Here is a 14,327-nt window from a genome sequence, read left to right as displayed (position 1 = left end):
ATTTTTCTGGGATAGAGAATATTGAGTGATTTAGGTACAAATAAAAAGCTTTTTCATAAATCCATGAGATCAAAGTCTTGGACATTATCCATCCTCAAGACATTCAAGTATGTACAAGAGCACTTTCTTCTGCAGAGTTGGTCCACTAATGTAAGGACAGTGGGCAGCTCCTGGGTCTGAGAATTCAGCTAATGGTGCCATCAACGTTTTGGAGCCTGAATTTACAAGCAAGGATCTAGTCTGGAGCCATCTATAACAGTTCCTCCTTGGGAAGAGAGGGTAGGGAGGGTCCGAGGAGCACTGGAGGACATTCTTCCTGCTCATATGGAAGAGCTCCTCTATCCATTCAGCCTGGAGTCTAGGATCCAGGGAATGGTGAGAGGCCCTTGCCCTGAGAGCAGAGAAGGACAGGGTGAGGTCTCTGATTGTAATGCCCCCTGCTTAGGTTTTTCCCCATACTAGAAACCCTTGCTCTGTGCCCACTTGTTGATGGAGCTGGACCTGATTACCTTTGAAGGTACTGCTGTCCTGGGTTTCTACTATCTGAGAGTCACTTTGACCAGTGCGGCGGCTTGCTCGGTCGGTAGAGGTGGGGTCTGGCTGCGGACGAGGGGTCAGTCCAGCTCTGGACGAGGGGTCAGTCCCGCTTGGGACGAGGGGTCGGTCCGGCAGCAGACGAGGGATCGGTCTCACAGGGGTTGCGCGGTTCGGCTGACGGGGTCGCCCGGCAAAGCTGGCGACGAAGGGGTCACCCGGAGAAGCAGGCGATGAACTGGGGACAAGGGAGGCCAGGCCCTTGTCGGGGGCTCTCAGGACTGGAGGGCGCACGGCAGAAGAACTACCACGGAGACAAGGTAAACACGCAAGTCCACTTTATTGAGGGAGAGGCAACAGTTTTATAGGGGCTGGGGAAGGCTGATTGGTCAAAGCCACGCCCTGTTCTGATTGGTTGCCGGCGAAAGGTCAGTGGGTGGTGCTGGACGGGGGAGGGGTGGTGGTTAGGGATTGGCTGTCGCTGTTGCTGGGGGAAGGGGCAGGGTTTAGGGATTGGTGGCTGCTGTTGCTGGGGTGGAGGGCAGACTTGAGTTTCCCGCCCACGCCTGGCTGTTGCTGCTGTCAGGGGGAGGGAAAAGGGCAGACTGGATTTTTCCGCCCACGCCTGGCTGTTGCTGCTGTCAGGGGAGGGGAAAAGGGCAGACTGGAATTTTCCGCCCTGTGCCTGCCCAGGGAGAAAGAAGAAGAAGGGTGCCGCCCCACAGGCATCGTGTGGCACCATCCGGGAGGAGGGGCGGCCGCGGAAGCATGGCTGCCGAGAAGGGGAGACCCGAGGGCACTCTGCGCCCATGCCGAGCTCCCTTCAGGGGTGGCGGTGAGTCCAACCAGCCACCCTATTATGGGGGCAGCGGCTTGGCCTGCCGCGGCTGCTCCCCCGCCGGGCCAGCAAACCACACTTCAGCCTGAGGGGTGACTGCATTTCCCCCTTCTTTTCAAATAAGGGCCAGGATGGCAGCAGCAACAAGTAGCCGAGACCCAAGAGGCAGTAAGCAATGAGGGAAGCGGGGCTGAAGAGGGAGGTGAGTATGACGGGGATATAAATGTACAATTTAGGGGGTGGTATCTTGCCGTTGCAAGCAAGGGTGGCCAATGTCCAATTCTTGTTGATCTCGGTGGCTATAAGATCCATCTCTTGTTAAAAGTCCAGGATGACAGCGCGTTGCAGGTAGTTGATCTCTCCTTGGCAGCGAAGACATTGTAGGAGAGGATTACTTTTTCCTGTCAGAGGCTTACTGTCCAATTAAAAGGCTGATGGCTGGGGTTGGTGAGTGCAATGGGGAGTGTGAGGAAAAGAAGGGTGATGGTTTTGGACAAGAGGAGGCTTGGTGAAGTCATTATGGGAGGAAGATAAGGAGTAAAGCATAAAAGAGGATAATAAACAGAAAGGCGATGGAGAATAGAATTCGTTGGCCGAGGTTCCAATCTTCTGGTGCGGTAGCGGCTAGACAGATGGTGGAAAATATTATCAAGAAAGCAAAGGTTATGAGGAAGAAATAAAGTATTAAAGGCTGTGGGGGAAGTGAGAAGATCATTTAGAGGATAGGGTTGAGAATGGTATGTTTAAGACAGAAGTTTTGTGGTTTGTAGGAGACTGCTTTATAAACGAAGGAGAATGAGGGCAGTAAATATAGTAACGATAGATAGGAAGATGACAGTGAGGAGGAGTCTTTGTTTAAGGTTCCAATCATCCGGCGCAACAGTGGCTAGGCCGATAGTGAGGGGTGTTGCTAAATAGACAATGGCTGCAAAGACAAAATCATCTTCTGTTTCCTTAAGAATAACTTTTCTTTAAATACTTAGTAGCATGCAATATTAGAAACCGTTTCCTAAAAGCAAGTTGGCAGGGGAGCTTGGTTGCTGTTAATCTTTCCTGTTATAAAATTACCTTTTATTATTATTATCATCAATTCAGTTTTATATATATATATTTAAGAATGACCTTTTGGAATTAGCCATTTAATACCTTAATGTAAACTATTGAAGATAAATTTTATCTTTACAGAACACATTCCCTTACGTAAAGTTATCACAATACCTTTTACACTTGCCGCATGCAAATTAAGTTTCAAGAGTTTATGAAAAATTAGCCATCCTACTTTAGGACAAAATACGTCTTTTTGCAAAACTTATTACATTTCCATTAGCATTTTTACAAACTTTTAACCTTTTTTAATATTCATATAAGTTTTACATTCTTTATATTATCCTGTGAAGAAAAATAAGTTATTCATTTTAATCTAGGCAAGAACAACTTTTTATGAAGACGTACAGTTAATTTTGTTAATTAAGACTTACAATTTTTTTTAATTGTAGATATCTTATTAACATTTAAACTTATGTATTAATATAATAAACTTAAGTATTAATATAAGCGCTTATTTAATTTTTGGCCATTTGAATAGAGCTCTTTTAAAGATTTCTAGTAATTTATATTTACCATCCGGAGGTATCACAATATATGTTGACATTGAACGAACAGACAGACAAACACAGAACAATTACAACACATTAACAGAAATATATAATTTATTTACAGTTGACTCATAATTCTTACTTTCTGGTATAGCTGCTTTTAAATCCTTTTTTATATAGCATATCATAGATTATACCCTTCAAGATTTCTTCTGGACTTCATGTTGCCTGTAATAAGCCAGGAGGGAATCTTTGACCTTCCTGCTCCACAGCAAAAGTGACCCTATCTATAAGGCGAGTATAGGTGTCTGGGTCCCAAAGCTGACACGTGGTAAGCCATGGATTAAAGGGGAGAAGAAGGTCCCAATATACTTGAAGCTGTTTGAAAGAGATCTTACACCGGTGAGTGTCTAGGAGACCGGCGAGGGCCCGAACTTGTGGGGTTTGCTTAGCAGATAGGATGTTACCCATTGCTAATGGCCTTTTGGAGCCAATAAGAAAAGGGGCCCTTACCTTGAGAGCGCAGCGATGGGAGCCGAGGTGCGCGGTGAGACGAGGGGTCGGAGCCGATGGGACTCTGATGGTGGTCACGGGCCAAGAGAAGGTCCCGACGAGGGGAAGGTGGGACGACAAGCAGTGGAGCAAGGCAAAGGGGAGCAAGTGCAGAGGGGAGGAGGCAGAGGTGAAGGCAGGGGTGGAGGTGCTCAGGCACACGCTCCTGAGAGTTTTATTGGTGCCTCTTAATCATAGCTGGTCGGTATAAGCCCCCGACATGGAAGGAGAAAGCCATCCAGCGATTCTCCCAGACCGCCATGGATCATATGAGGTCACCAAGGTTCAGGAGCAGCAATGCAGAGCGAAAAGATAGGGGTGAGAAGAGAGGAGGGTGTAGGGCTGTGGTAGGGTTACTTCAGACGTGCAAGCGCGTGCTCCCGAGAAATCCAAGGCTCCTCTTAATCATAGCGGGTCGGTATAAACCCCCGACATGGAAGGAGAAAGCCATCCAGCGATTCTCCCAGACCGCCGTAGATCGTATGAGGTAGCCAAGGCTCAGGTAGCAGCAATGTTGCACGAGAGAAGTCCCAAGGTGAGAAGGGGGGGGGGTCGCCAGGTTATGGAGTGAGGCTGTGGTGGAGTTGCCTTGCCCCACTTTGGGCGCCAGCTGCGGCGGCTTGCTCGGTCGGTAGAGGTGGGGTCTGGCTGCGGACGAGGGGTCGGTCCAGCTCTGGATGAGGGGTCGGTCCCGCTTGGGACGAGGGGTCGGTCCGGCAGCAGACGAGGGATTGGTCTCACAAGGGGTTGCGTGGTTCGGCTGACGGGGTCGCCCGGCGAAGCCGGTGACAAAGGGGTCACCCGGAGAAGCAGGTGACGAAGGGGTCGCCCGGAGAAGCAGGCGACGAACTGGGGACAAGGGAGGCCAGGCCCTTGTCGGGGGCTCTCAGGACTGGAGGGCGCACGGCAGAAGAACTACCGCGGAGACAAGGTAAACACGCAAGTCCACTTTATTGAGGGAGAGGCAACAGTTTTATAGGGGCTGGGGAAAGCTGATTGGTCGAAGCCACGCCCTGTTCTGATTGGTTGCCGGCGAAAGGTCAGTGGGTGGTACTGGACGGGGGAGGGGTGGTGGTTAGGGATTGGCTGTCGCTGTTGCTGGGGGAAGGGGCAGGGTTTAGGGATTGGTGGCTGCTGTTGCTGGGGTGGAGGGCAGACTTGAGTTTCCCGCCCACGCCTGGCTGTTGCTGCTGTCGGGGGAGGGGAAAAGGGCAGACTGGATTTTTCCGCCCACGCCTGGCTGTTGCTGCTGTCGGGGGAGGGGAAAAGGGCAGACTGGAATTTTCCGCCCTGCGCCTGCGCAGGGAGAAAGAAGAAGAAGGGTGCCGCCCCACAGGCATCGCATGGCGCCATCCGGGAGGAGGGGCGGCCGCGGAAGCATGGCTGCCAAGAAGGGGAGACCCGAGGGCACTCTGCGCCCATGCCGAGCTCCCTTCAGGGGTGGCGGTGAGTCCGACCAGCCACCCTATTATGGGGGCAGCGGCTTGGCCTACCGCAGCTGCTCCCCCGCCAGGCCAGCAAACCACACTTCAGCCCGAGGGGTGACCGCATGACACAACAATATGCTGTCTGCAAGAGACCCACCATAAATTCAAAGATATAAGTAGATTAAAAATGAAAGAATGAAAAAAAAAGCATTAAGTAGTAACTATAAGAGATATGGGGTTGCTATATTAATATCAGATGAAATAAACTTTAAATCAAAAACAGTTACAAGGGACAGATGGCTAAAAACAAGAAGATGTAATAATTATAAATATATAGGCCTTAATAGCAGAGACTCAAAATCTATGGAGCAAATACTGACAGATTTGATGGGAGAAATTGATTGTAAGACATTAACAGTAGGAGACATTGATACATCACATTCAATAATGGATAGCACATCTAGTCAGAAGGTCAATAAGGAAGAACAGGACAGGAGTGATGCTCTAAACCAACTGGACCTAATAGAAAAGTACTGAACATTTCACACAACCAAAATAGAATATATGTTCTTCATGACTGCATAGGTTGCATTTTGCAGCATAGATCATATGTTAGGTCTCAAAAAATTATAAATAAATTTAAAAATATTGAAATCATATATTGCATATTCTCAAATCGCAAATGAATAAAGCTAGAAATCAATGAGGGGTAGAAATGGGAAATAAACGAAAATATGTAAATAAAAAATATCCTCAAATGACCAATGGGGATAAAGAGGAAAACCCAATTGAAATAAAGAAAATATTTGAGGTGGATGAAAATGAAAATGCAACATACAAATAAGTATCAAATGCAGTACAAGGCATCCTGAGAGAGAAATTTATAGCATTAAATGCATGCAGTATAAAAGAAGTAAGACATAAAAAGAAAGGCCTGACCTCTATGAAATGGAAAAATTCCTAGAAACAAACAAACAAAAAACACTACATACATTATCTCAAGAAAAAAGAGGATCCCATCCCATCATTCCAAAAATGAGTTTGCTTTTACCATTGGGATTTATTAACTTATAAGCATACAATTCTGAGACTGTGAAAGGGTCCAAATCATGTGCATCTGGAGATATTTCTCCCTGAGTTGCAACTGTGCATAATTAGGCACATTCCAGCATCTGCTGGTGCCTACCTTCTCCACTGGGTTCCACTGCTTTTTTTATTGCTTTTCTTATCTTTTTTAAAAAAGATACATAGATAACACAAAATGTTACATTAAAAAATATAAGAAGTTCCCATACACCCCACTCCTGCTACCCCCCATACCTCCCACAGTGACAACTTCTTTCATTAGTGTAGTTCATATGGAGACACCCAGATCCTATGGTCATGACAGATGACTCTGGAGTTCAGTGCCTTGTCAGTGGGCCCTAATTTGGAATTTGTGCTCCTGAGTGTGATGGATTTGGAGTCAGATGTGACTCTCTATGCATGTCTCTAATGTCACTTTTATTAAACTAGTGGTTGCCACTGGGGGTGGTGTATGCTCAGGTGACTTGAATCTGTAGACTATCTATGTGCCAGCTGGGTCCTGAGCCTCAGCAGAGTTGCAACACCTACTCTCTGGTTCATTGGAATTAGGTAAGACAGCAATAGACAGGACAGGAAGTCCCTGTGACCAGTGACTAGTGTCCTCCATCCTTATTCTGAAGGAACCTAGTATCCTTTCCAATGAGTGAACTCCAGAATGTACATCAGGTGGATGGTTTCCAAGAAGGTATTGTAGGTCATTCTGGATTGTATTAGGGAATGAGGTGACATGAAAAAAAACTATGATACACATGACACTATAATAATATGATCAGTGAGGGGTCAACATAGAATTTTCAGAAAGACTGAAAAATTTAACTCCTCAGTAACTTACAACTGTGACCTTAGTATAACTTTATATTGCAAAGTCCAAGAATGTAACTTTCAGACACTCTGTGACATGGAGAACAGTCTCTGCTGTTAGTAGGTGTACTGTGTAAATTCTTTTTTCCAACTGAATTCTTTTTAGATTTTCTTTATTTTTTAATTTTAAATTTTTTAACAAATAATTTTATTAATACATATTAATAAAGTGTAAATCCATCCAAAGTATACAATCAATGGTATTATAATCTCACAGTTGTGCATTCAATTCAATCACTTTTAGAGCATTTTCACTCCAGTAATAATACTACTACAAAACAAAAACCAAACAAACAAAACTCATCACCTGTCAATCTCTATGCCTCCCCTGCCATACATAGCTGCTATTCTGTTATTGTTTCCTTCTCTCTATAATATTTTTATTTATATTTTATAAAGCAGCCATACATGTTATTTTCTTTTTTTTATTATAGAAGTTGTGAGCTTACAAAACAATCTGAATAATGTGCAGAATTTCCATACATCACTTCTCTACCAACACCTTACATTGTTGTGGAGCATTTGTTATGGATTATGAAAGAACATTATCAGATTATTAACACTCACTAGGTCCACAGCTGTACACAGTCATTTTAATGTGGTCTTCTTCCCTATGGTTTTCCCTGACAGTGGTCTTAATTTGATTATTTAAACAAAAACCCCAATGCCCACAGGGACATATGATTTAAGAACCATACACAAAGAGAGCAATGGGAATCCAGAAGATGAAAGAGGTGCTCAGAGAATGAAGGGTTCTTGGGACCTCCACTAAATTCCAGATTTCAGAGAAGATATGGATGCGTGAAGAAGACACCCAGATCTGCGCTGACAGCTGGAAAATATAAGAAAAAACTTTCTTCACAGTTAGAAATAATTTACTATCACAGAAAAAAAACTGTACAAGATCTGCTAGGAGTTTCATCATCCAATAGTGTTCTCTTTATGGCCATGTGGTGATAATCACATGTACATAACAGTGTGAATACACCTGGAAAAGGTCCAGTAAAAAATCCAAGGTCATGCAGGTCCCAAGGCTTGAGCCTGACTATTGACCCAAATGAGGACTCTATAGGATGCCATGCTCTGTAAAACATGGGCTGTCCAAAGTCCTCTCATCTAGTTCAAAGAAGGATAGTAGGATGAAGAAAGTTGTAAGCTCCTCAAAGGATGTGTTCCTTTGAGAGGAGAAAGAAAGGGAGGACAGGTATTTTCCTATTAATGTGTATTCTCATGTCTTCAGAGATTAATTTGCACCATCAAATCTCCCTCTTTGTGGACTGGCAGCTTCTCTGAACTGGAGTGACCCCTGGGCCACCATTGTGTTTATGGAACAGAACACATGCTACCTCGTTTCTGAGGTGTACTTATGGAAGGGTATTCATTTCAGGATAAATCATCCCCAGAATGTCATCCATTCATGATAAAATGACTTGGTGAGATTGGCAAATTTTGTTCAGATGGTATTTAGATAGGATTTTGAAGTTGAGTTAATGCTGTAATAAGGTGAGAATTATGAAGCTGTTGAGATGAGCTGAATTTATTTAGTCTGTAAGATGCACATCTTAAAGGGAACATGGAGAATGTGATTAATTTAAGGATCTTGACATAGGAGAGATTATCCCAAACTATCCAGTTAGACCTTTAATGTAATCAAAATTTCCCTTATTAGGAGGGAGCAGGGGAAGACACTCTTTCAGAAGTAAAAGCAAGTTGATGACTGAAGCAAGATGCTATCTTGCTGGGTGTGAAAATAGAAAAAGAGAACATGAGCCAAAGAACAGATCTCTGGAAGTGGTCAAAGAGACTAAAAGAGATTTTCCCTTGGATACTCCAGAGAGTGTAAGACTCCATGTGGACAACTTGTTTTTGCCAAAACCACTTTAGAATTCTGAGAGTGGGAAAAATGAGAATAAACGTGTTTTGTATATATTGTGGTTACTTATTTCAGCAGTCATAAAATAAGTACACAGTGTTTTATTGTATGCCAATATGTTCTGGTTCCCAATCCACTGTCTCACTATATTTGGAGATTCAATGATGGAAATTAAGACATTTCTTTCATGAAAATCTTGACCCTTCCATACCAGCAAAGCCAGAAGGGTTGGTGAATATGTCTGGAAAATTAAAATAACCTCCATGCTGACTCTATTGCATGCTGCTAGCACATGACGACTGAAAACCACAGTGGATCAAATGAAAAATGTCTTTCTCAGTGAAACTTTTATGAGATCCCTCAACACATGCATGCCATATAAGTTCACCTCTTCTCAACATACCTAAAATAAAATCTAATCCCGCCATCGACTCAAATCTCAAATCTCATATAAAAATCTCATCACTGGGATGAATGACCACACAGATTTGGAGATTCCATGATAATGGCATGTCTCTATGTGGAACCAAAATTATCTCCATATTTCCCAGCTTACTACATTAGGGAAAGATATAACTCTCCATCCCTGACCTGACAGTTCATTCAAAAGACATAACAGTACTAAATGTGTATTAACCAAATAATGGTACTTTGATGTATAGAAAGAAATCAATGTACAGTGGTACAAGAGTTATTCAAATGTACAAGTAGAGTTAAACACTTCAACAATGTTCCCTCTGTGTTCAATAGAAAAATAGCATAAAAATCAATGAGAATATAATTGACTTGAGTATTATTAACTAACCTGACCTCACTAAACTACTCCAACAAGACAACCACAGCTAAAACATTTATTCCTTTCAATATTACTTATTTTTACTGAAGGTGAAATGCTTCCTCTAATTCTACATGCTTTCCTTAAAGTTAAAGTCATATCTCCCTTTGAACGTCATGGATATTTTAATACATGAATACATTGTAATGGAAAATGTACATTGAACTGTAGTAACACACCACACCACCACAATGCACCTCAACTATGAAACTGCTTACAATATCTCTCCACCAGGTTTATTGGGACATTTGTATGCATGTGGACTGGCATGTCCCTTACTCTGGGTCACTTTGCTCAAGTCTCAGTCACTTGTTTTATCAAGGCAAACAAATCTCATTTCACCTGTTAATCTCAGGTTTTCCAGAATAAGAGCCAGGCCACATTCACTTTCATGCCCCAATATTTTCACACAGCTTTCCAGACAACTGTGACCTGAAAAAATTTGCTTGTCATTCTTGTTCAGAGCTGACCCCCAGGCTTTGAGAGTTCCTGGCCACAAAAGCCTCCAAAAGTACTTATAAACTCTATCAATTCAAGATAATATGCTTGAGATTCAGAGAGATATTGTATGTAGGCAGGTAGAAGTCAGCCCTTAAAACCACAAGCTAAAGCTTTCTTTGCTTCAGAATTATTACCAATTACATCATGTAAATCTTTCAAAAAGTTCTATTCTGAGGGTAACAGCTGAGGTCTCAGGCCTATGTAAAGAATCTTTGTTTAAATCAGGAGTTCTTAACCAGGGACACATGGACATAGGAAAGATATCAGAGGGTCCAATAGCTTGAATTGAAAAAAATCAACTTATTTTCTTTATTTTCTCTGACTTCTAACTGAAATCTAGCATTTCCTTCACTTATGAATGTATGCAATAAATTACAGTAATACTTATTTCAAATTAAAAAAATAAAACCTTACTTTAACTCTCTTGTATTTTTGATGTATTGGATTATTATTTGTGTTAAGAGATAAACACATATGTATAGTATTATAGCATATGTTTTTTTTATTTTAGTAACTATTTCAATATATGTAACTGATTTCCTCTATAATTTATTTTATGCACTTAAAAACATTCTTGTGGGGACATGTCGGTATGGGTGTGATATGTTTATTAAATAATACACAGTATAGTGTGGACTTAGTGTGATTTTTATTTTGCTATAGTGTGTTTTGAGTGCAGTAGAAAACTCCCTGTCAAAAACTTGGTAAGAATGGCAGACATGGTTTTATGATGCTGTGGGAAAACTCAAATTTCTAAACATTTGCCAAAAATTACCATTTGAACAGATGAACCATGTTAGGTTATCATGTATTGCAATTATGGGAAAGTTATAAAATGTAACTTTGAGTAATCCTAAAATTCACTTTAATGACATGCCACCATTGAGTGTCATAAAACTATCTGCCAGTACATTCTGAAGAGTCCATGGTTTTCACCTGACTGGCAAAGGGGACGATGGAAAAAAAAAGTGAAGAACCCTGGGTTTAAATAACGGTGGACTATGACAGTGACCACTTGCTAGATCTGAGGATCAACTCATGTTCACTCCCAAGAAGTGCTGCCTCATGCAGGCAGTTTTGACTGAGACCAGAAAAATGTACTTTTAGGCAGATGTGTTTCTCATGTGTGGTCAACTTTGTCCTCCTTTCATGTAGAATCCTGAGATGTTTTCACTTGTATCTGGCTCTGCAAAGCCTCAGCCTTCTCAACAAAGTGTCCTCCAATCATATGTTCTCTCAAACAAGAATTGTGAGTTTTTATACTAGCTAAATCTCTATTATGATTTACTCAATTTAATGAATTTTTCAGGAAGAATTACTGAGTATTCTATGCATTAGGCCTGGACCCCCTGCTGGACAAGCATGATGACATCCAAGCTACAGGTCAGGGAGGATAGATGAGGAAATGTGATAGTAAGGAGGGGTATACTGGCAGGATCTGGTGTTTCCTCTCCTAGGAACACCCCATCATCTTTTTCACTCTGATCGATATATATCAAGTACCTTGATGAAAGCCCAACCAAATGGCTGTAAGAATCTGATTCTGAAACTGCTCCTTCCAGAATTAACACTAGGGTCCCCAAGACCATGGTCTTCCTCCTCTGTCCTGATTCTTCCTCCTGTGCTTCCCTCCCCATGGGCTGCAATCCCAGTGACTGCATGGCCATTGCCACCACCCTCTTCATTAAGAAACCTTCTGCTTTTCCTCCAGGGAGGCATGACTCTCTTGTTCACGTCATATCCCTAGTCTGCACATCAGTACTCCTCATAGCTTCTCAATCCCTTTCCCCCACTCAATGTGCCACCCCTTAAGGTCCACCATATTCATCTCAGCCACCTCTCCATATCCAGGAAATCCATTCAAACAGCCCATTGGCAACACAATAGAACATGCTTTATAAATTGGCTTTAGGGCCCAAGCTGTTCCTCTGTCCGCATTCCATCTGCTATGAGAAACCTATGCCTGATTCAGGAATTTCAGCTGACCCAAATTCATAGACGGCAAGACTTTCCTGTCTCATACAGTGATATAACCAAAACAATTGGATTGACATATTTAAAGAACTCCAGTCCTTCCCTTCTGTACCAAGTGGATTTCTGTCATTTATTAGTATTTGTATTGTTTGTGTAAGTAGTGATCCTAAGTGATGACTTGACATTAAAATAAATTTTGAGTTGTAGCATTGAGTAATATCATTTACCTGTAATGATTATTAAATCTGAATGTTTTGCATTTTCTGGTTGACATTGATCTATAGTTCTTCTGACCACATTTTCTGTATACACAGAGATATGTAGAGATAGAGAATGAGTCCCAGGGTTGAGTGTCTGTGTGTGTGCAGGTATGCTGACCAAGTGAGTTCCTCTCTTAGGAAAATACTGAAGTCACATGAACTGCAATACAAATTACTTTATCAAGTGTCATATGTGCTCCATGGGGTGGTGAATATTTGAGTGCCCTTCCCAAGAAAATCTCATGAACCTGATGTTCTATATAACACGAATACCTGAGATCTGAGGACTCAATAGTTATAAGGATAGAAGGAATAGGCAATGAGGAAGTATGAAACCAGAACCAGGTCTGCCCTTCAGGGAGTCCATGGAGGCTGGACAGAGTAAGATCAGGACCAAAAAGCATAAGCTCTTCCCAGGAGCAGGGACAGGGATGGAAGGGAAGGGGCTCCCTGCCAGGGTTCTGGGCTTCCTCTCTCATCTCACCTCCCCAGCTTCAAGTTTCTGACTTCTTTCCTGACCCTGAAAATCACAAGTTATATTTCTAGAGAAAATGCCCATCAGATGTGGGCAGAGCCTAGATTGTCACTGAGAAAGAGGAAAGAGGTCATGGCTTTCACTTTGATCATTGTTCTGCGCCCAGGGAACCCCAGCATAGCACCCAGTTCCTTTCCTCATATAATTCAGAAGAGATCTGAGGGAGATGACTTAACAAAGAATTTAATGAGATTCAGGAGAGAATGAAGAGAAGTTATACAAGTTAAAATAGTGAAGTGATGAATACTTTCTAATATTGACTCTGTGATATTGATGCGTATCAGTATATAAAATGAATACATTGGAATTATACACTTTAAGTTTTTCATCTTTAAGGTATAATTCATGAGATCAAATGTTGCCTGGTGAACAGAGAAGGGCTGGAGGCATAAATTATACATGTACAAGAGAATAATTGGGGGAGTTCACTATCTGGTTTATAATAATGGTTACATGTATTTACACAAATATGTATATATAATTGCTTGGCTTTTTTTAGTTCATTTTTTTTACTATTACATTTACAAAATATGAGGTTCCCATGTACCCCTCACCCCCCTCACCCCACAACTCCCCCCATAGCAACATTCTCCTCCATCATCATGACACATTCATTGCATTTGGTGAATACATCTCTGACCACTGCTGCACCTCATGGTCAATGGTCCACATCATAGCCCACACTCTCCCATGTTCCATCCAGTGGGCCATGGGAGGATCTACAATGTCCAGTAATTGTCCCTGCAGCACCACCCAGGACAACTCCAAGTCCAGAAAACACCTCCACATCTCATCTCTTCCTCCCATTCCCCACACCCAGCAGCCACCATAGCCACTTTTCCACACCAATGCCACATTTTTTTTATTACTAACCACAATAGTTCATGAATAGAATATCAGTAAGTCCACTCTAATCCATATTCTATTCCTCCATCCTGTGGACCTTGGATTGGTTGTGTCCATTCCACATCTATGTCAAGAGGGGGCTTAGATTCCACATGGATGCTGGATGCAATCCTCCTGCTTTCAGTTGTAGGCACTCTTGGCTTGTTTTTTATTTCAATAAAATATTCCCTAGAAAAGGAATAGACTTTAAATAATTTCATACTCTAGTTTAGTTCTGACAAAGGGAGGGGTTCATTAGGAGGTGAAAGCTCTCTTGCACTTCTGGTGTCCTCAGGGTTATTTCCAATATCCTGGAGTTAGCTTGAGCCATTTAGCTGAAGTTTTTGTGTGGCACTGACCCTGGCCAAGGTGGTGACATTTTTCCAACACATGAATATGCTATTTTCCCTATTTACTTATATCTCCATTGATATCCTTCATTATATATTGCAATCTTAGGAAGAGATTTTAAAATATGGAATTTTTCCTTAGGTATTTGACATTTTTGGAATATTTGCTAGTTCTGTGGCTTTGATTTAAAATTATGTGTCTTTGTTGCTGATATATAAAT

The sequence above is a fragment of the Dasypus novemcinctus genome, chromosome 19 (assembly GCF_030445035.2).
Source record: "Dasypus novemcinctus isolate mDasNov1 chromosome 19, mDasNov1.1.hap2, whole genome shotgun sequence".
In the NCBI taxonomy this organism is placed as follows: domain Eukaryota; kingdom Metazoa; phylum Chordata; class Mammalia; order Cingulata; family Dasypodidae; genus Dasypus; species Dasypus novemcinctus.
Note: the sequence above shows the minus strand (reverse complement) of the source record.